Source organism: Mandrillus leucophaeus, unplaced genomic scaffold (assembly GCF_000951045.1).
Source record: "Mandrillus leucophaeus isolate KB7577 unplaced genomic scaffold, Mleu.le_1.0 Scaffold1002, whole genome shotgun sequence".
In the NCBI taxonomy this organism is placed as follows: domain Eukaryota; kingdom Metazoa; phylum Chordata; class Mammalia; order Primates; family Cercopithecidae; genus Mandrillus; species Mandrillus leucophaeus.
In genome coordinates, this window is record NW_012098122.1 from 655,833 (window position 1) to 679,755 (window position 23,923).

Sequence of the window (23,923 nt, forward strand, 5' to 3'; positions counted from 1 at the left end):
GTCATATCTTATATAGATTTCAAAATGGAAATGATGGGATGAGCAAAAATTATAGTCATAACTTGTGGCTCATATAACTGAGAATAACGAGTTAAGTGATTTTCTCAACACTGTACAGCTACTAATTAGCAAAATCAAGGGAAAACAAATAAATATATCTCTGACTCCAAGTTGTACTCCATTTCAGTTTAACTGGTTTTCCTCATTGTGTGGATAAAAGTTCTATTTTTTCATTCTCTGCTGTCCACCTTGAGTTCTGTAACATAGGTAAGGCACAATTACTTTGCTTACCTGTGAAGGAATATCAAATTATTCAGAGGGCTACTTGTGAAAATCACTGGATTACTCATTGTACATTTGCTATTTTATGTAATTTACTTCTTATAGCAATGCTTTAAGGTAAATATTATATTATTTTATGCATGGGAAAACAGAAGCTTGGAAAGTCCAAATAACTTACCCAAGATAAGACAGTTGGTGGGGCTGGAATTCTAACCATCATACCTTGATGAACTAATTCTATTAGGCCTTTCTGGGGCATCAGTCTCTCTAGAACTAAAACTCTACTGAGAGCTATTTGTTCCTTTAGTTATTTATGCCTCAGACATTTATTTGGACACTCAGACCCCATGCAAGGAACCATGAAAGGTCCAAGGGATAAAAGAATGAATGTTTGGGCCTTCTGTGAGTTCATGGTCCACCCACTGTCCTCTGTCTGAGACCCACACACCTAGACCACTATGGTTCCTTGACATGCAAAGCAGTTCATTATTCCTGGAAAAGCCAAAGTGGCTTTTGTTGTTTCATAATTAATCTTGGGACCTTGATTCTTCACTATTTTATATTGCTCTCAATTTGGAGCCTCTGTGGATAAGGGCAGAATCTGGAGAGCACCAAACCTTTTAGCAGCCTCCTCTTTGCTGGCATAAAAATGTCCTTATTTCACTGGTGCAAATTTTGTCCCTTGAGGGTAATGTCTGGGCAAACTGACAATGCGTGGGTGGTTATCATCACCATCTGCATTTTGCCTTGTAGGGAATCTTAGAGTAGCACCAGCTGTTATATATGATTTTGGGAAGTTCTGAGTCCTCAAGGAAAAACACAACATAAGGACAAAATCCTCTTTGCTATAAAGAGAATACAAGTGTATAGAACTTGTATAGAACCTGGGGGTGGAGTGAAGGGCAAAGTGATTTCTGCATTTGTTATAGCTAGAGTTTGCTTTTGTGAATACCTAAGTACTGGCAAGACACGAGAAATGCATGTAAATTCAGAACATAAAGTCATGAAACTTGTATTTATGCTTGGCTGGTGGGAAAATGTCATCACAGTGGACATTCAAACTTTCCACCAAAGTTTCAGAAGAGAAGAGTAAACACAGAATTCCCAGGGTCTGGGGTGCAGTCCTAGAAAGGGGCATTTATTTTTAGATTCTTGGTTTATCATAAAAATTCATGATGTATCTGTGTCTGTTTAACTATGAAGATAATGCTTTGCCACAAAACTCCTGGAAAAATAGATGCCCTAGGAAGACATGATGTTTGTCCTGGGGCTTTGCTTACTTTCTTGTGCATCTTGTATATATGCCCTAGTTTGGTTAGAATTAAGGTACACTGAGAAGCAGATATTTGAGGGATAAAGGTATGGCTTACTTTTTCTTTTCTGATACAAGTTAAAGAAAGTTAAATGTGGTAACCATTTTTGCTTGACAGTTCATCACTATAGACCTTCAGGCCTCCCAAGGGTGAAGGGTCAAATTAGAGGAGACCTAATTGCTCAGGTTTTTTTCATTCCGAGTTCACCCTGGGATAAGGACTTAGCTTTGAGAAAGGTTTTGGAGGTCATTTATCTTACCTCTCCAGCTTGGTGATTGGCATTTAAAGGCTTCAAGATATTGTGAATGAAAACCATTTTTAGGAGCAGTACTCTGTTTGACAAGACAATCTCCAATGTCATCCCCATTTGGAATTGAGCCACTCTGTAGTCCTTGGGATCACCTCACTGTCACAGGGGCTCTTGCAGGCCTAATGGAGCTTATTTAAAATGGAACCAGTTCTTACAGATCTGAGGGTTTATAATTATATCTGTTAAAGAAAGTGCTTTGAACTCAACAGGGGTGTTGATAGAGGATTAGTTGGTTAATTCCATGAGAAACTTTGAAAACAAGAATTTATCACCATTTTTAAATTTGCATGTGGACATTTAAAGAAATGCTCTATAGCTGTGTGCATAATGCCAGAATATGATTTAATAAAAATAACTTACAGAGAACCCTGAAAGGTGAACAAACTTTCTTTTGACCCTTACATATTACTAAAGAACATTTAAGCTTATTAGTTATTTAACAGATTATATTTCAATTTTCTATAATCTATTTTGTGAACATTAATCAAAAAATATCTAGTAATTGACCTGTACAAAGCTACAGACTATCCAAAGTATGCAAAGGTTTAAGGCTGTCCCAAAACTCAAGAAATTAACAGTTTATGAAGTTGGGGAAAAATCATTATCTCAGTATTTCCAGAGGTCATATGTTCACAGCTAGTTCTATGTTCTGACATAATCCTTCAATGTCTCTTTAAATTATATCTTCCCAAATTTTCCCAGTTAGAAATAATCCCTCTCCCTCTTCCCACTCTTTCACTCTCTCTCTTTCTCCTCCAGATCCCCCATAGCATTTTACTTGTATATTATAGCACTTACTATTCTCATCACAGTCTTTAGTATAACAAGAGCCAAACTGTGCCAAGGGCTCTGTCTTAATTAAAAACAACAGCAACTTCCATTTATGAAGAAGATTTTATGTGTCAAATGCTAAGCCAAATAAAATCTTCAAAATAATTTTATAAAATAGGTATTATTACTGTTATTTCATAGGTAAGGCGATTGAGGATTAATGATGCTATATAACCTGCTCAAGATCACAGATTTGGAAGGTAGGAGTGGCGAAGTACAAATGCAGGACTCCTAACTTTTGAGTCCTTGCACCAATTGGGACTTCATACCAGCTTTCAACATGCCACATTTACTGCTGTTTTTCTCCCACCCTCACCTCTCGCACTTGCCACAGTGCTCTGATGGATGCCCCATAACTCATTTAGTTGAATGAACATGAAAGATAATACATTGAATGTAGCCATTTATGTATAACAAGCTTCTTACAACGTAAACTGTATGCAGTTGGCTCATTTGCCAATACCAAAGACGGACCAGAAACAAAATCCTGATCTCTTGCTGCTTTAGCCCATTTTTCACAGCTATAACAGAATACAACACCCTGGGTAATTTATAATGAATAGAAACTGACTGGCTCACAGCTCTAGAGGCTGGAAAGTCCAAGATCAATGGGCTGACATCTTGTAAGAACCTTCTTGCTGTGTCATCTCATGATGGAACGGCAAAGAGATGGCATGAGAGAGGAGAGCAAGAGGAGATAAGTTTGTCTTTTAATAAAGGGTACACTCCCATGATAATATAATTAATTCATTCATGAGTGCCATATCCCTATGATCCAAACATCTCCCTTTAGCACCCCCCTCCCAACACAACTGCATTAGAAATCAAGTTTCCAACACATAAACTTTGTGGGATGCATTTAAACCATAGAACTTGCTCTTTTCTCCTGGAAGAACCCTGTGTTCAACTTTGGCCATGATCTCTGGTTGTCTAACCCCTTTTAGCAGCCAGATTCCCTGTGATCTTTCATGTATACTTACCTTTCCTGATGTTGATCCTGGTATTATCTCCCGCCATGATATTCAAGCATGCAATCCAGACATGTTATTAGATTTAAAGCACTAACCTGAGTAAATTTACTGAAGGAGAAGTATCTTGCTTCTCTCCTCTCAGGAAAAATATAAATGAACTTCTCAAAACTATAGATAATCTTATCAGACTAATTAGTTCTATCCATGCATGCATTCATTCATTCACTTACTCATTCTCTCAAATGCTCCTTCATTTTTCCAACAAAAAAATTTTTTAGAGCTTGACGTAATGTCTACCTTCAAGGAGTTTACATTTAGTGAGGGCAACCAGCAGCTAACTAGATGATTATAATAGTGTAAACACTGATCCTTGAACACAGTAGTATGGTGACAAACTGCCCTGGTTTGCCCAGGACTCCTGGGTTTTCTGTGATGTGGGATTTCATTTTTTCAAAAATGGTATAGTTCCTGGCAACCTGGGACATTTGATCACCTTAACTGTGGGAGTGTAGAAGAGGCAACCCATGACTCTGCTTGAAAAGGCAAAAGAACATTTCCCAGAAGAGGTGGTTCTAATGCTGGAATTTCAGACCAGGCACATGGGAGGTTCAATTCCTTAACAGCCTAGCCCAGTGGTGCCCACCTCATATTCTCATATTCTCCAGGGATCTCAGGAAGAAGGAGGCTCATGATGCTGGACTGGACATTTCTTCTTCCTCTTAAATACACACACACACACACACACACACACACACACACAGAGAGAGAGAGAGAGAGAGAGAGAGAAACACAAGAACGTAGGCACAAGCAAGCAGGCTAGCAGCTTTGGCCTTTCTGAATGAAATTCAGCTTTTTTTTTAAAAAAAAAAACTTTTTAAATTCGCAATGAACCATCTTATACATTTTACTTCTTTCTATAAGCAAACCTTGAGCCATATTTCTGGATATCTAAAGTAGAATGCATTTTGGAATTTTAAATCTTCTGTATTTCACCCTGCAGCTATCAAAGAATGAAGAATCTTCATAAGAGGAAAAGGGCAGCTAAGCACTGTAGCAGCCTTCTCATTTGGTAGGTGACACCGAGTCACGGACGATGGTTCCTAGGGTATGGCAGAATCACTGCAAAGGCTCTCATGAGTGATCCAGGCAGGAGCACAGGCTGGAGCCACTGCTGAGGATAGATGCTGTCTGTTCCAGAGGCGGAATACATCTCTGGAGGCTTGCTATGTAAGGGTGGCACAGGGCTGCCAGAAAACACAATAATTTCTGTGATTATGATTATAAGTGCCTTTTAATTGCTGTTGCATCATGCCAAATATCTTGGGAAGGAAAAAATAGGGCCTTATGAATAAATGATCACTTAAAATATTTAAATAGATGATTATCATATACAACTTTAAAATACTTGGCTTTACCCTGAAGCTAAGTGTTTCCTGCAAAGTATGGCAAATTCATCGTCAGTAGTAAGCAGTTTAAGTGTCTGGTAACTTGGAATACATACAGTGCATCCTTGTTTAAGAAAACTTATGTGCATCTGAGTAACGGATAGATCAGAAAGTAATTATGTAACATGGAGACTTAGGATAATTATTTCAGGAATGTATTGGAAAATATGTCATATTGAAAAATGATCTGCTTTTAATTGTCCATTTCCAAAACAAAAAACAGTCTTGAAGTTTACGCAAAACTAAGCTTGGTTGAGAATGAAAGTTGTTTCCTCAATTCCCAAATCTCCCTTTTGTATAGTAAAATACAAGTCTAATATAAAATAGTAGAAGAGTTTTACTATAAACCATAGTTTATCATAGGACATAATCCACCCCACATAAAGAAGTAGAAAGCCCTTTGCTGAGAGGAAAAGAAGAGGAATTTAGTGACGATGTCACTAGGATGGGAATGTGACTGCCAGAGTCCCTGAAAGCAGACCTAGCACCTCGTATCTCCTGGGTCTCGAGCAATCAAAACCCAACAAAAAACCCAGCGAGGTTGAGAGGGAATGAAAGAACATGTTGGCTGTTGCTCTGTTTCTGGGATCAGAATGGTGCAAAAGCAATGAAGCTGTGGGAAGAGGGAGTTTTCTGGATAGATGGACCTGTAATAGTCTACAGTCTTCCACAGACTGCATACCAGGAACGTGGGTCCATGTAGGGGAATAGGAAGGGGACCCAAGGTCAGAAGACAAAGGCTGCAGGGCAGGGTTTGGCAAACTGTGGTCTGCAGGCCAACTCCTGTTACAGCCTACCTTTTTATGACCCTGAGATATAATTTTTTAAAAATTTTTAAAGGACTGTAGAAAAGAAGAAGATGAAGGTGAAAGAAGAGAGGAAAGAAAATGAGGGGAAAAGGGGGAAGGAGGAGGAAGAGAACAATAATAAACAAGAAAAGTTTGTGACAGAGACTGCATGTGATCTGCAAAGTCTAAGGTATTTACTTTCTATCCCTGTATAGAAAAAGTTTGCTAACCCCTGCTATAGAGCTCAGGGACCTCATACCCATGACAAATTACAGTCACCATAGACTTCAGCATCAGGAGCCAGGACAAGCCCAGAAGTTCAAGTGGGAGTAGGAACATCCGGGTGGAATCCAGCACGGAGTCCAGAGCAAACCAGGCACACCACTAAAGAGACCAGCAAGGCAGGAAGGAAAACTATGCCACAGAAGCTTTTCCTCCTAAATCAATGAGGATAAATAAGATTCATCCTGAATCCAGATACATCTCAGAAAAGAGGAGAAGGAAGGAAAACTCTGATGGGAAAGAAGGAATGATTGGGAGTTAACACTTTGAACTGAGTATCACATGTGGCTGAGTTAACCTGAAAAAGAAAGACAGTGTAAGCTTAAGGTTCTTCTTCCTTTTTTTTTTTGTATTTTTTTAAGAGATGGGGCCTCACTCTGTTGCCCAGGCCTATCTTGAACCCATGACTTCAAGGCTGGTCTCGAGCCCCTCACCTCAGCCTCCCAAAGTGCTAGTATTGCAGGCCTGAACCACCATGCCCAGCCCCAGCATATTTATCTTTTTTTTAAATTTTTTTATTTTATTTTATTTTTTGGGGGACAAAGGGTCTCACTCTGTTGCCCAAGCCAGAGTGCAGTGGTGTGATCATAGCTCACTGCAGCCTTGAACTCCTGGGCTCAAATGATTCTGCCTGAGCCTCCCAAATAACTAGGACTATAGGCATGTGACACCACACCTGGCTAATTTTCTTATTTTTTTGTAGAAACAGGGTCTTCCTATGTTGCCCAGGCTGGTCTTGAACTCCTTGGTTCAAACAATCCTCCTGCCTTGGCCTCCCAAACTGTTGGGATTCCAGGCATGAGCCACTGCACTTGGCCAGGCTTCTTTTTTTGTTGTTGTTGCTGTTGTTGTTTTAAATTATTATACTTAAGTTCTGGGATATGTGTGCAGAACGTGCATGTTTGTTGCAAAGGTATACACATGCCATGGTGGTTTGCTGCACCCACCAACCCGTCACTTACTTTAGGTATTTCTCCTAATGCTATCCCTCCCATAACCCCTCACCCCCTGCAGCAGAACCTAGTGTGTGATGTTCCCCTCCCTGTGTTCATGTGTTCTCATTGTTCAACTCCCACTTATGAGTGAGAACATGTAGTGTTTGGTTTTCTGTTTCTGTGTTAGTTTGCTAAGAATGATGGTTTCAAGCTTCATCCATGTCCCTGCAAAGGACATGAACTCATCCTTTTTCATGGCTGCATAGTATTCCATGGTGTATATGTGCCACGTTTTCTTTATTCAATATGTCACTGATGGGCATTTGGGTTGGTTCCAAGTCTTTGCTATTGTGAACAGTGCTGCAATAAACACACGTGTGTAGGTATGTGTCTTAGTAGAATGATTTATAATCCTTTGGGCATATACCCAGTAATGGGATTGCTGGGTCAAATGGTATTTCTGGTTCTAGAACATTGAGGAATCACACTGTCTTCCACAATGGTTGAACAGGCTTCTTAATTTAGGCATCTTACCTTGTTTTCTGGGATATTAGAATGGAACTCTGGGGAAATGGTTTCAGTTAGGATGAGCCAGTCCTGGAGATCTGTTGTGCTATGTGGTGACAGTAATTAATGTATTGTGTGATTGGAAATTGCTAAGAGCTTAGAGCTGAAATGTTTTCATCACAAAAACTATGTCAGATGATGGGTGCATTAATTAGCTTGATTTATACATTTCATAAAGTATACATATATCAAAATATTTTTGGGCTGGGTGCAGTGGTCCACGTCTGTAAACCCAGCCCTTTGGGAGGCTGAGGCGGGTGGATCACCTGAGGTCAGGAGTTGGAGACCATCCTGGCCAACATGGTGAAACCCCGTCTCTACTAAAAACACAAAAAGTTAGCCAGGCATGATAGCAGGTACCTGTAATCCCAACTACTCAGGAGGCTGAGGCAGGAGAATCACTTGAACCTGGAAGGCGGAGGTTGCAGTGAGCCAAGATCGTGCCACTGCACTCCAGCCTGGGCAGCAAGAGCGAAACTTCCATCTCAAAAAATAAAATAAAATAAAGAAAATAAAAAAAATAAATATAGAGTTGTATACTGTGTGTATATATGTATTCATAATTTTTGTCAGTTATATCTTAATAAAGCAAAAGAAAAATGGAAAATTTTCAAACTTAGAACTGAAGTTCCCAACCTTTGTGGCACTAGGGACCAGTTTCATGGAAGATAATTTTTCCACAGATGGAGGGGTGGTCGTTTTCAGGATGAAACTGTTCTACCTCAGATAATCAGACATTAGATTCTCATACGGAGCACACAGCCTAGATCCCTCACATAAGCAGGGTATCCTGCTCCTGTGAGAATCTAATGCTGCTGCTTATCTGACAGGAGGCGGAGCTCAGGCAATAATGCTGGCCCATCCGCCACACCACTCACCTCCCGCTGGGCAGCCCTGTTCCTAACAGGCCACGGACAGGTACCAGTCAGTCCGTGGCCTGGGGGTTGCGGACCCCTGCCTTAGTAAGTGTGATCTTTAGGTATTTCCATTGTTTATACCTTGACAGAGATGCTCAGAATTTTTAAACAAACTTGCAAGTTTTGAAGTCAAGGCTAAATGATAAATGTTAAGCAATAAAAAAAATTAAAACAAATCAAAATAATGAAAAATTTGAAAAAACTAAACTCATGAAAAAATGAAAAAACAGTTTAATTTCCCAAGATTGATTTTAACTATTATAAACAGTTGCTAAAATTGTTCTGAGTTTGGGAGGTAGAACATCTATGCTAGGAAGAAGACATTTAACTCTGTGATATTCGTAAATAATTTGTTTTCTCAACACCATTTCAGAAGTTTAAGGTATCACATGAATGGTCCTATCATGCATTACTAGGGTAAACCTGGCCAAATCTAATTAATATTTTTGTTTTTCATGAACATGTTTTAAATGTTCAGTATTAATGTCCCTATGATTGAAATATGTGTTACGGATCCTGGGTATTTGTAATATTCCCTTGCAGCACATACAGTGGTTTTGGTTGCATCCACTTGAGTCTCTAACTCAATTTCCTGCAGCTGAGTTCATCCTGTGAAACAAGCTGCATGGCTTAATGTCCCAAGACTCATATATCCCAAAACATACTGAGGTCCCCACTCAGTCTAATTCAAGTTCTTACCTAAAGCCATGTGTAATTTATTTCTTGGACACATTGGTATCTTTGAGATTAATAACTTGGTGCGTCTTACCTAGTAAGGATTAAAGCTCTAATACTTAGAAAATCACAGAAAGGAACACACTGACACTGGCTTGTCTATTGCATATTGGTCTTTTTTATTAATTAATAGGTGTTATTTTCTAAGAAGAGTTTTAGATTTACATGAAAATTGAGCAGATAGAGTTCCCATGTACCTCCCCACAATTCCCCACATTATTAACATCTTACATTATTGCAGTAGATTTGTTATAATGAATAAATCAAATCCACACATTATTTATTAAACTCCATAGCTTATTTTTATTTCCGTAGAGTTTCCCTAATGTCTTTTTTTCTGCTCTTGAATACCACATTATATTTAATCATCATGTCTCCTTAAGCTCCTCTTGGCTATGAAAGTTTTTCAGATTTTCTTATTTTTGACAACTTTGATGAGTTTAAGGAGTACTGATCAGGTATAGTGTGAGGTAAGCGTGATGACCACTGCACCACGGAAACCCCTAAGGTCAGGTGTATTGTAGAATGAGCCTCTAGGAGTTTGTTTTGTTCACAATTAGACTGAAGTTATGGTTTTAGGGGAGAAGCTTACAGAGATAAAATGCCTCTTTTTATTTTGGTGTGGATAGACTACTTTTTTTTTTTTTTTTTTTTTTTTTTTTTTTTTTTTAGCAGTTCTAAGGTCACAGAAAAACTTAAGAGATTTCTTATGTCCTCCCTGCCCCACACATGCATAGCTTCTCCGTTATCAATGTACCCTAACAGAGTGGCACATTTGTTATAATTCAACCCACATTGACACGTGATTATCACTCAAAGTCCCTAGTTTACATTAGGGTTTACTCTTGGCATTATACATTTTGTGGGTTTTGACAAATGTGTAATGATATGTATCCGCCATTATAGTATCATACAGAGTGCTTGCACTTCACTAAAAATTCACCCTTATCCAGCTAGTCATCCTTTCCTCTTCCTAACCCCTGGCAACCACAGATCTTTTTTCTGTCTTCATAGTTTTGTCTTTTCCAAAATATCATATAGTCAGAAGTATACAGTATGTATCCTTTTCAGATAGTCTTCTTTCACCCAGTAAGATGAATGTAAATTTTTTCCATGTTTTTTTCATGGCTTGATAACTTATTTCCTTTCAGTGCTGAATAATAATCCATTTCATATTCTAATGTACTACAGTTTACTTATCCATTCACCTACTGAAGGACATCGTGATGGTATTCCAAGCTTTGCCATTTAAGAATAAAGTTGTTATAAACATTTGTGTGTAGGTTTTTGTCGGACAAAGAGTTTTTCCAACTCTTTGGGGTAAATAGCAAGGAGCGTGACTGCTATCTTCCACAGTGGCTTTACCATTTTGCATTTCCATCAGCAATGACTAAAAGTTCCTGTTGCTCCACATCCTTACCCCGTATTTGGTGTTGCCAGTGTTCTGGATTTTGGCCATTCCAATAGGTATGTAGTGGTTATCTCTAAAGTGCCATTTTCACGTTCTGTTCAGTCCACACATAAGGAGAGATGAGTCATTCTCCTCGTCTTTAGGGTGAAAAATCTACATAATTTATTTCTAATACTTCTGCATCAGAGAATTATCTCTCCTGTTCCATTTATTAATTTATTCAATAATTTATTTACTTCAGTATGAACTCATGAATATTTCATACTCTCAGTTATAATCCCACACTATTTTTCATTTTGTTACTCAAACTATTCCCACTTCGGCCTTTTGGAGCCCTTTCATTTGGCCCCTGTACCCTCTTGACATACCCACATCAATAATATTTTGTTGTTTTTGTTGCTACTCTTTTTGACAAGTCCTTACTTTTTGGCACTATATGATCTCCTGTCCTCCTCTTGCATATGTCCTCCCAGATCTAGAATCAGTAATTTCTTTAAGCTTCCCTGGTTCCTTTTATCTCAAAATCTTATTGAAAACTGAGATCTGTCTGGGAGTTGAATGTGTTTATTGCTATGGGGGTATCACTTCCTTTTGATCCTCTCAGCTGACAGAACAGAAATGTATACATATATATTTGATAACTCCTATAGGCATACATACCTATAAATATTTCTATGTGTAACTATCCGTATCCATAATAAATTAAACATAAGTTCTTACGATATCTCCAATTCTAATCCATTACTACACGCGTGGATCATTCTAACCTCCTACCTTGCTTAACCGTAAACTCCATCAGTGAGAAATTTGATTCCTACCATCTGCCATCCATTTACTGATTTGTTCAAACCCAGTAAACAAGTATAGGGTGATCAGAATTGTTAACTTGCAATCTCAAAGGAAATAGCTTTATCAACTAAAGTACAACGTTTCCATTCATTTCCAGAGTTACTTAAGTCAGCACCTCTTCCCTACATCCTCTTCAGTGAAATTGCTTCATACAGTTGTAACAGAATTAGATTCTCTTGTCATGGTTCTGTGTTCCTTTTAGGGATCCTTCAACCTCTATTACATGATTTTTTAAAAATGTACATACATTGAGTTCACTCTGTGTTGTACAATTCTATGGGTTTTGACAAATGCATAATGTCATAGATCCACCATTACAGCATCGTACAGAATAGTTGCACCATAATAAAATTCCCCTGTTCTTCACCTCTTCATCCCTCCCCTTTCCCAGACCCCTAGAATCATGGATCTTTTTACTATCTTTATAGTTTTGTCTTTTCCTAAATGTTATGTAATTGGAATCATACAGTATATAAATTTTCAGATAGATCTCTTTCACTTAGAATCGTGCATTTAGAATTCTTTTACATCTTTTCATGGCTTGATCTCTAATTTCTTTCCATCACTGAAAAATATTCCATTGTATGGATGTACTATAGTTTATCTGTTCACTTAATGAATACATCTTGGTTACATCTAGGTTTGGGTGATTATAAATAAAGCTACTATAAATATTAATGGGCTGGTTTTGTGTGAACATGTTTTCAATAAAATTGTATAAGTACTTGGGAGCACAATTGTATGGTAAGACTATGCTTAGATTTTCTAGAAGCTCTCAAACTGTCATCTAAACTTGCTGTACCATTTTGTATCCATACAAGCAAAGAATGACAGCTCCTGTTGCTCTACATTCTTGCCGGCAATCGGTATTGTTAGTTTTTGTTAATGTTAGCCATTCTAATGGGCTAATTCTAATAGTGGTAACTCATTTTCGCTTTAATCTGCAATTCCCTAATGACAAGTGATATTGAGGACCTTTTCATATGCTTATTTGCCATCTGTATATCTTCTTTTGTGAGGAGTCTGTTCAAATCTTTTTCCAAGTTTTAATTGGGTGTTTGTTTCCTTCTTGTTGAGTTCTAAGAATTCTCTGTATATTTTGGATATGAGTCCTTTGTTAGATATGTGTTTTGCAAATATTTACTCTCATTTTGTGAGTTGTCTTTAATTTTTCTTAACAAATATCTTTCACATGGCAGAATTGTATTTTTAATAAAGTATAATTTATCTATTTTTAAAAGGTTGGTGTTATATATAAAAACTCAAGCCCAATGTTGCGTAGATTTTCTCCTGTGTTACCCTCTAGATGTTTTATAGTTTCGCATTTTATATTTAGAAGAGTGATCCATTCACTCTTATTATTATTGGAAGGTATAAAATCTGTATTTAGGTTTCTTTTTTCTTTTGCATAAGGATGTCCAGTTGTTCCAGTACGATTTGTTGGGGGAAAAAAAAAAAAAACAAAACACTGGTTTTTTTCTATTAAATTTGCCATGGCTCTTTTGTCAAAGATCAGTTGACTGTATTTTTGTATCTATTTCTAGGCTCTTCAGTCTGTTCCATTAATCTATCTATCTGTTCTTTTACCAACACTATGCTATCTTGATTAATGTAGCTTTATACTAAGTTCTGAAGTTGCATACTGTTAGTCCTCTGATTTTATTTTTCTTCATCAATTGCATCTTCTATTCTGGGTTTTTTTCTCTCCTCATACAAACTTTAGAATTAGTTTGTTAATATCATAAAATAACTTGCTGCGATTTTGATTGGAATTGTGTTGAATCTACAGATTATATTGGGATAATTGACATCTTAACAACTCTAGTCTTCAGGTTCATGAACATAGACTATGTCTCTAGTTATTTAAATTTTCTTTCTTTCTCCAGAGTTTGATCATTTTACACATACTGATTCTATAAATATTTTGTTAGCTTTTTTTGTGCTAATGTAAATTGTACTGTGTTTTTAATTTCAAGTTTCCAATTGTTTATTGTGAGTATATGGGAAATCCATTGATTTTTCTGTATTATCACATCTTGTGACTTTGTTATAATTACTTAATTTCAGGTGTACTTTTTGTGAATTCTTTGGGACTTTCTGAATAGACAATCATGTTATCTGCAAACAAAGATAGTTTTCTTTCTTTCTTCTCCATCTGTGTATAGATTACATCAATTGACTTTCAAATGTTGAACTAGATTTGCGTACCTGCAGTAAATCCCATTTGGTTGTGGCGTATAATTATTTTAATATATTGTTGAATATGATTTTCTAATATTTTGTTGAGGATTTTTGCATTTACCTTCATGAAAGATATTTGTCTTCAATTTTCTTTTCTTATAATGTTTTTATCTAGTTTTGGTAGTTAAGAGAACGCTGGCCTCATAAAATGAGTTAAGTATTTCCTCTGCTTCAAGTTTCTGGGAGAAATTATAGGGTATTAATATCATTTCATGCTTAAATGTTTGGTAGAATTCACCAGTGAAACTGTGTAGGCCTGATGTTTTCTTCTTTGGAAGATTATTAACTATTGGTTCAATTTCTTTAATATATGCATATTGAGATTACATATTCTACTTGTGTGAGTTTTAGCACATCATGTCTTTTAAGGACTTTCAACCGAGGTATCAAATTTGTGGGTGTAGAATTGTTTGTAATATCCTTTATTATTCTTTTAATGTCTGTGGGATCATTTGTGATGGCCCCTATTTCATTTCTGATACCAGTAATTTATGTCTTCTCTATTTTGTTTTTGATTAGCTTGTGTAGAGTATCAATTTTGTTAAAGAACCAGCTTTTAAAAATTGTGGTCAAAATACATGAGATTTATCTTCATAAAGTATATGATACCTTATTTATGACAGATACAATGCTGTACGACAGATGTCTAGAGATTATTTATCTTGCTTGACTCAAATTTTATGTCTGTTTATTAGCAACTTCTCATTTCTCCCTCTCTCCGGCTCCTGGCAACCACCATTCTATTCTTTGTTTCTATGAGTTTGACTATTTTAGATATACCATATAAGTGGAATTATGCAGCATTTGTCTTTCTATGACTGGCTTATTTTATTTAGCATAATGTTCTCAAGTTTCATTCACGTTATCATATGTTGCAGCTTTTCCTTCTTTTTTTTAAGGCAAAATAGAATTCCATTATATGCATAGAACATATTTTCTTTGTCCATTTCTTTGTCCTTCATATGGACATTTAGATTGTTTCCACATTTTGACTATTGTGAATAATGCTGCACTAGAGAGCATTTGTTTGCTGTTTATTGCAACGTAATTAACAATAATAATAAAAGAGATAAATAATATCTCTTTCAGTTACTGATTTCAGTTCTTTTAAACAAATACCTAGAAGTGAGATTGCTGAATCCTATGGAAGTTCTATTTTTAACTTTGTTAGAAACCTTCATTCTGTTTTCTATTGTGGCTGCACCATTTTGTATTCTCATCACCAGTGTGCAAAGGTTCCAATTTCTCCACATCCTCACCAACACTTTTTTTTTAACTTTTAATTTTTGTGGGTACATAGTGTATATATGTATGTTTTTTTTTTTTTTAAGAAATAATAGCCATCCTAACAGGTATGAGATGACAGCTCATCATGGTTTTAATTTGCATTTTTCCAATGGCTTAATGATATCGAAGATCTTTTCATATACCTAGTGACCATTTGTATATCTTATTTGAAAAAAAAGTCTCCTCAAGTCCTTAGCCCACTTTTTAATCATCGCATTAGATTGTTTTTTGTCTATTGAGTTATAGGAATTCATTATATATTTTGGAGATTAACTCCTATCAGGCATTTGGCTTGCAAGTATTTTCTCATTTCATATGTCGTGTTTTTTTCTGCAAGAGTTGGAACTTCCAAGGTGCCTTCTTCACTCACACATGTGGTGCCTCCACTGGGATGCATGGCATCCGTGGGCCCAGCTGAGCAGTCCACGCTAATATTTCCACCTCCCTTCCGCCTCTCTACGGGGTCTTTTGAGCAGCACAGCCAGATACCTTTATATGGTGAATCAAGTCTGCCTTAGTGAGTGTTCCAAAAGAACAAGTCCCAGCGTCTAAGAGTTTATCAAACTTTTGTTCATGTCATACTTGCTATGTCTCATTGGCTACAGCAAATCATGCTGCCAAGGAAAGGGATACACAAAGGAATGAATATCTATAATAGCAGTCTAGCACATTTAGTATGTCATTAAAAGGGATGACATACTAAATGTTGATGAAGATGTGGAGCTACCAAAACTCTCATAAATTGCTAATTGGAGTATAAATTGGTACAGCCCTGTAGGGAAACATTGGTGGAATCCACTAAAGCTAAATGCATACTTACCTATGACCTAGCAGCTTTGCTCCCAGCAGAACTGAGTAATCACATTCACAAAAAGACTTACTTATATGAGAATGTTCCTAGATTTATTCATAAAATCCCAAAACTGGAAACATCCCAAATGTACATCAACAGGATAATGCATAAATTATGGAATAGTCATACAGTGGAATGATACATGGCAATAAAAAGAACAAAACCTCACTTCAGCCTTGATGGTTCTCACAGACACTATGTTGAGCAAAAGAAGTCAGACACAAAAGAGCACACACTGTCCCACTCCATGTATAGGGGGATCAATTGCTTTCATTTTTGCACTGAGAAATCCACATTCCAGAAACCCCTCAGCTCTAGGGAAACCACAATGGCTAGTCATGCTACATTCACACAGAGTTTAATAAGACATATGATTAATCCACGTTTATAGAAGTAGACTAGAGGGTACCTCTCAGGTGCATTTTGAATAAAAAAGGGGCAAAAAGGAACTTCCTGCAATGTGAATATACTCTTGAACTAGATGGTGACTACTTGAGCATATATACATGTAGAAATTCACACTTTGTACATTTAAGACTAGTGCAGTTTATAGACTTTATTAGATGAGCATTATACCTCAATACAAGTTTTAAAATAAAAAAACCGAATGAGCAGAAAACATGTCTGTAACTTACTGGTTCTGTAACCTTTGCAATTTCGTAAAACCCTCTGAGCTTAGCTTTCTCACATGTAAAGTGAAGATAATGATAATGGATAATTCCCATGGCCCTTGTGAGATTAAATGAAAGGGGTTAAATTTTATTTATAAAGCACCTACCGTATATTAGACACTCAATTAATACTGGGTCACATCTCTGCAATTCTGATGGGAAATGTCTTCCTTAAGGGAAGATTTTCTGTGTCTGGAATTTCACTCCCTAGAACTTTCCATGCTTGAGTCATGCATTAGCTTGTGACAAGTTATTTTATTTAACTCTCCCTCTTGGCAATCACTACCTGTGATGACACACAAAGCAGGAAACTACATCCCAGCAGCTACAAATAATAGCAAGCAATCTTTTGAACTATTTGCCTTGAGGAAAGGATAAAAAGTTATTGAGTCGTGAGTGCAGTTTGCCACGTCACGATGTATTTCCCACTATTTTCTTAGGCTATTTTCTTTGCCTCTTTTAAGATATTTTCCGGAAACTTTTGCTGAACAGTAGCCAATTGGAGTGAATGCTTCTGCAACCATCTCTTTCTGAAAGTAACTCAGAGATCTCATTTTGGCACATGGAAGACAGTAGACTCTCTACTTCTCTTCCCTTAGGTCACAATGGCCTATAGGATATCGCTTTTAGAAGCAATGCTATAAGGAAACCTTTTTCTTGCACCACGCAGAGTTAAGTCAGTTCTAAGTGCTAGGCAGCATGTTTTTGTGCTTGCAGGTCCAGAACTGTTGCAGACCCATTTCATTCACTTGCTTCTATGCCTTTATGGAATAAAATGTTCAGGTTTCTTTTAGGTTAACTCCCTGAGCATTCAGAAAGTCTACAATTTTTGACTAAGAATTCTTGTGACTTTGGGAGGCAGCTCAGTAGAGGTCCAAGAATACTCCATATGCTTGTCTTCCTGTGCGGCACAAAGTTCTATTTAATTCTTCATTCGTCTCCCTTTACATAATGTCTGGGAAAAGTTCACATTATAAACAAGTATATGGAAGCATATTCTTTAACTACAAAACTCTTTTGAGTGGCATTTTGTGAGAATTAGAAGTATTCAGAGATTTGAGTTTAAGAAATATGTTCCTATATATTGTTTCTATGAAAAAAAAAAAAAAAAAAAAGAAACCTGAGTTTGAATCCAGCTCCACTCTATAAAGCTGTGCAACCTGGAATGAATTACCTAACTTGCTGCATCTGAAAATTTGGAATACTAAATAATACCTACCCCTCTAGATTGTTGTAAAGAAGTCATAGGAGGTTAGTACAACATCACCCCCACAGGAAGTGCTTCATAGGTGAAGGGTTTATGCCTTTATCCTCATTCAAACAGCTTCTTAAGGCTCAGGAAGTCCCCCTGAAGACCAAAAAGGGAGGACAGAAATCAGAATGATAATATCTTTACCTCATCCACACAAACCAGTTCAGACACATTCAAAGTTCTTCAGCCCAGGGTAATGTTTCACCTCCCTTCTGCATTTTGCTTTTAGTTCAGTGCTCACCATATTGGGAAGTGTTATGTATATTGAACACATGATGAGCCCTTCAGAAACGTCAAATAACAAAGCCATTAGTTGCCTCAAGAAATTAGCTGATCCTCGCCTGTTTGCTTCTCAGAAAATCAATAACTTTTGACACGTTTTTGAAATAAAGGAACTGCGTTTTACAGAGCATTGAAGATTTGAAAGCATGCACTGTTTTTCCCTTTTCTTCTGCCTTTGTGTCCATATGTCTCAAAAAGAAATTCGGCACAGATTAGACATGCCAGCCCAGAGCAAGAATGACTTGTACATTTTGGTGAAAAGAATTTCTAATTTATTTCATACGAAGACTAAGTCACATATTTTGTGATTTTTTTAATAGTTTGAATTCCATTTGCAGCATTTAGTCTACTGGTTTGATGCTGGCAATGATATAAAAATTTAGCTTTATTGAAACATGTTGCTTGAATTTAAAGCATACTGGGGTATTTATGGCCTCTGTTAACTCATTTTTTAAAACACCCACTAGCAGAATGACTTCATTGGTCAGCATAATTGCTCAGCTCTCTCCCTCTCTCCCTCTCTGGGGGTTGGAAGGGAAGTGGATAGTTTAGGGCTTAGAAGTAGACTTAGTGATGTGATTTCATGAAGTCAGAATTGCCAATTCCTCCCCTCCATGTCCTCCATGATGCCTGGCATTCTAAACAGAAAACCTACTCCTTCATCAAGGCTTTATTTCTTGTTTTATTATATTTAAAAGCAAATCCCTTTGATTGGTACCACTGTTCTATTCCTGGGCCCTGGCGTGCCCTCCTGACTCAGTGATATTAAATGTCAGGAGAGGCCAGGTGTGGTGGTTCACGCCTGTAATCTCAGCACTTTGGGAGGCTGAGGTGGGCGAATGAAGTCAGGAGATAGCGACTCTCCTGTACAACATGATGACTCCCCGTCTCTACTAAAAATACAAAAATTCGCCGTGTGTGGTGGCAGGTGCCTGTAGTCCCAGCTACTCAGGAGGCTGAGGCAGGAGAATCGCTTGAACCCAAGAGGCAGAGGCTGCAATGAGCTGAGATCGTGCCACTGCACTCCAGCCTGGGTGACAGAGCAAGACTTAATAAATGTCAGGAGAGCAATCTGAGCAATCAAACAGCAGGCTGAAAACCTGGTCAGTGCCTCTCGGGGAGACTGAGCAATTAGCCCTCTCCTAGCCTGGGCTGGTTTTCTTTCTAAGCAGTAGTTCCAAATTTTACCCAGTAACTGTCTCTGTCTAAGCCAGGAAGGAGTCAGTCTTGTTATATATTAGTCATATTCTTCTCTTCATGACTTGCTTAGAAGCACAAATCTGGCCAAAACTGCTCTCTAGGCCTTTGCCTAAGGAATGTCCCTGACTCCAGTTACTATTTTCGTTTTTCTCCCCATAACACTGCTACCATAAATTAGGGTCCTAACTACTATAGCTCAGTTAATGAACTATGCACAATTCAGATGTAAGCAAAACCTTTAGCTCTATTTGGTCGGGTTCCTATTACTTGCATATGATTACAAGGATGCAAACTGTTCCATCGTCCCACATGTTTTATTTCCTTGATTAATCTCTCTCCTTCCTGGAGGTTTTTATCATCTGCATAGTTTTACTGGAATGTACTAATTTCTTTCTGTTTCCTCCAGACATGGTGCTTTGCCCTTTCTCCTGTGCAGTAGATCCCCTCTGGTTGGTACTTCTCACACTTTCTCTTCTAGCAACCTGTGACTCTAAGGTCACCACTAGTCTTAATGTAAATGAAAACAGAGGTTATATTTGCTTACATGTAAATGTACACACTTAAATGTATATGGAGATCTGAGAACAGATTTGGCATTATCACTACCTTGTTATGACTTCGGGACTGACTAAGTCCAGTATTATGACTTCAGAGGCTGAAGCTAGAGTGAGAACTGTGATCTGAGACAAAGACTGAAGAATGAACATATTGAAAAATCAGTTAGGATTCCAGAAGAGGGATCCTGAGAGTCTAGAGAAGTTCTGCCCAATGGAACTTTCTGCAAAGATGGAAATGTTCCATAATATTCTGTGTTGTAGCCACTAGCCACATGTGGCTACCAAGTACTTGAAATGTGACTAGTGCAACCGAAAAACAGAATGTTAAATCTTATTTTCTTTTAGTTAATTTTAAGTAGCCACAGGTGAGTAGTGGCTATTCTATTGGACAGTTTAGAGGGAACTGTACATATTCTAAGTGGGGAGCAGGGAATGCTGAATCCTAGATGTAGATCCTGCAGTAGGGAACCAAGAGGACATTATACTCAAAGGCAAGCTGGATAGCTGTAAAAGAGAATGGACAAGAGGTCACTCCAAGCATCTTTCTAAAAAACTAGCCTCACCACTTGCCTTGTTGGACAGGTTGAGTTGTGTTCAGAGCTCTATAAAGGAGCCCTGAACCAAAGATATCTAGATGATCCTTTTGCGCTCCAACTTTCCTTCTTTAAGAGATTGGTGAGATCTCTGTGAAAGGTGGCCCAAAGCTCAGACACCATAAAGATCAGCACTAAAGCTTTAACTTTTGAAAGTCAACTATATAGCTTTCATGTCAATTATTATTTATTTTTTATTTAAAAGAGTTTCAGTTAAATATTTAATGTTTCCAAAGAATCTACATGGATTTATTATTGAAAAAATGTTCCTCATCCTTTAGAGATCCCAGAGCACTTGTTTTAAATAAAACATCTAGAAATAGCTGTAACAAAATTAGCTTAAGAATAGGGTCAGATAGGACCTCAAACAATCAAAGGCAGGCCTAGAAACTGTGGCAGCTTGTTTTTCTAGGCTGTATAAGTTTCCAGGAGAGTATCAGCCTTTATCATTGTGTATTGTAGCAGAAATCGGAATCTACTCAAGAAAGTTTAAGAAGAAAAAGAATTTATTATTTGTTCATTTATTTAATAAATATTTCACATGTCCAGCACCATTCTGGGAGCTAGGTATAAAGGAGTTACAAAATAGATGTATCCCCTGCCCTCAGGGAGACAAGATGATTAACAAATATGCAACTAATAAATACATATAATGTGTCAGAAATTGATTAATGCTACAGAAAGGACCAAAATAGGACAAAAAAAATCATGAACTGAATGCTGGATTATAGGGGGATTATTGCTATTTTACATTCGGTGTTCAGGGAAAGCATCATGATAAGACAGTGTTTGATCATAGACTGGGAAAAAAAAGTGAGCCATATGCATATTGGAGGAAGATCTTTAAGACTGAGGAAGCAACAAGCCCAAAGGTCCTAAGGGAAGAGCCGAATGCCATGTTCAAGGAATACTGAAGATTGTTCTGGGGAAAACTGGGGCAGAAGATCTGGGGGAGTGGTAGATCTTAGAAGGGTAATGGGAGCCAGGTCATGTTGGGCCTTGAAGGCTATTATAAACATCTTTGATGCTGAAAAGTGTTATTCAAAACTGTGAGATCAGATGCAATCACCTGGGACAGTTTGGGCACTCCACACACTTACATATCAGAAAAACGAGGAAGAATCCACAAAAGAGACTTAGAAAGAGGGGCTAATCCTGTAGGAGCAGGAGAATAATGTGCCAGAAGGCAAGTGAGAAATGTTTCAACAGGAAGAAGTTATCAATGTAAGTGCTGTTAATAGGTCAAGGAACATGAGGGATATGAACTACTGCTGGATTTTGCAAGGTGAAAGTCTTGGTGATTGATAGAGTAGTTGGGAGTGATTGACAGAGTAGTTTGGGGATAGGTGAGAAAAAAGGAATTTTTGCAGTAGCTCAAGTGATAATGGAAGAGGGAGTGAGGAGACCGTGAATTAGTAGATTTTTCTACAGAGTTTTGCTTTAAAAGGGAAGATAGTGGTCATGGGAGACTATGGGACTAGAGATGGACTTGCAAAACTGGCAGAAATTATACTATATTTGTGTCCCAATGGAAATGATAGAGCAGAGAAGAAACTGTGATAATCTAGGAGAGTGAGGGTAATTGCTGAAGAAGATGCTTTTGATGAGGTGAGAGGAGGTGGGATCTGGCACACAGCTGGAGGAGCTGGTTAGACAGGAGCACAAACTGGTGCCAATACAGAACAGAAGGCAAGTACATGGGTATAGGTGCAGGTAGGTAGGTAGATGTTGGGGTGGTAGTGTGTGGACGCCCTTTTTTATATTTACATTTTCCCAGTGAAATATAAAGCAAGGTGATCAACTGCTGAAAGAGAGATACTGGACATTCAAGAGAGAAAAGAAGGTGTAAACTAGATGTCTAAAAGGGTGAACGAGTAAAAGTCATCTTGGTGGATGGAATTAAAGGAACCGAGAGACGGACGCTTCTAGCCAAGAGAACTACACTGAGCATCTCAAGTGTGGCTGGTGTCCTGGCAGGGATGGTGTGCGTATGAGATGGGATTGGTAGAGAACATGGTGGAAAGTGAGGTTAGGGAAGGAGACTGAAGCCTGACTGTGAAGTGTATACCTTTAAGATTTTTTAAAATATCCTGCAGGTGAGGAATTGTCAAAGTATTTATGTTGGTCTATTGACTTGATATTTCAAGACGCCTTTATTCAAATCGTGCATGGGGTGTCTATACTAGAGTTTCCTTGGCTAAACTAAGAGACAGGAGATAATACATTTCCACCATTTCCCCCTTGTTGGTCTGTGAGGCACCTGTATGGACTCCCGTGGTTCCAACAGTTTAAACCGTGCTGACAGAGGGTTGCCAAAGGACCATCAACTGGGAATACTATGATTATTTCATGCTTTAAGGTGATCACTTTGAGGTGTATGGAGTAGGAATTGAAACTGGGAGAATCTGGGGGAGGAGAGACGAATCGGAAGCCCACTGTAAGTGGCTTACTACTAACAGGACAATAAGGGTGGGCAGGGACTGGAAGGGCAGGGATGGGGGCGTGGGGAAGACAAATAAGGCTATTGTGATGACTGGATTTAGGCAGAGAAGGAGAAAGAAGAGTCAATACTTTGTATTCATGAGGTGGTAATAGGCAATTCAGGACATTCAGGAAAAGCAGAAATTTAGGGAAAATCAAGTAGATAATAAGTTAGTTTTTGTATAACTTCAGTTTGTGGTACTGGAAAGATATTTAGATGGAAGTATTCAATATATAGGGAAAGTGGACCTAAAGTCAAGGAGAGAAGTGGAGCTAAAGATATAGGTGCAGAGATACTGGCAGCTGATACCACGATATGGACAGGCTGGACTCAGGAAAACAGACAGAGGGAGAGGAAAAGGCAGCAAGGACAGAACTCGAGAGCATGCAGCATTGTGAGAGGCTCAGACAGAGAAGAACCAGCTTCTGTGACTCAGTAGGCACAGTCAGAGAAATTGGAGGAGACCCAGTTAGTGTTGATCCTACAATTTTCTCATCTTCATTCTGCTCATGCCCGTCTCCACACCCCTGTAGAGGAAGTGTACTCACTTAAGCCAACGGGTGCTTAGCAGTCATGGCACACACCACATCTGAGCAGAAGCTTTAATTGTTGTGCACGCAATGTCTCTGTTTCTTTTGTTCCTATCATCCACTGTGACAACAGGATGGGCCAGATGGTGGCTGATCCTTCATCATTGGTTCCAAAGGATCCCCGCCAAGGCTATAGCCAATCTGCAGGTCCCATGCAATGTGAACAAGAAATATATATTGGGTTTTGAAAGTCATTGATTTGGGGGTTGTTTGTAGCTGCAACAAATGCTGACTAACACTCTAATATTAAGGGACTTGTGGGAAAAAGAGTAAAGGAAA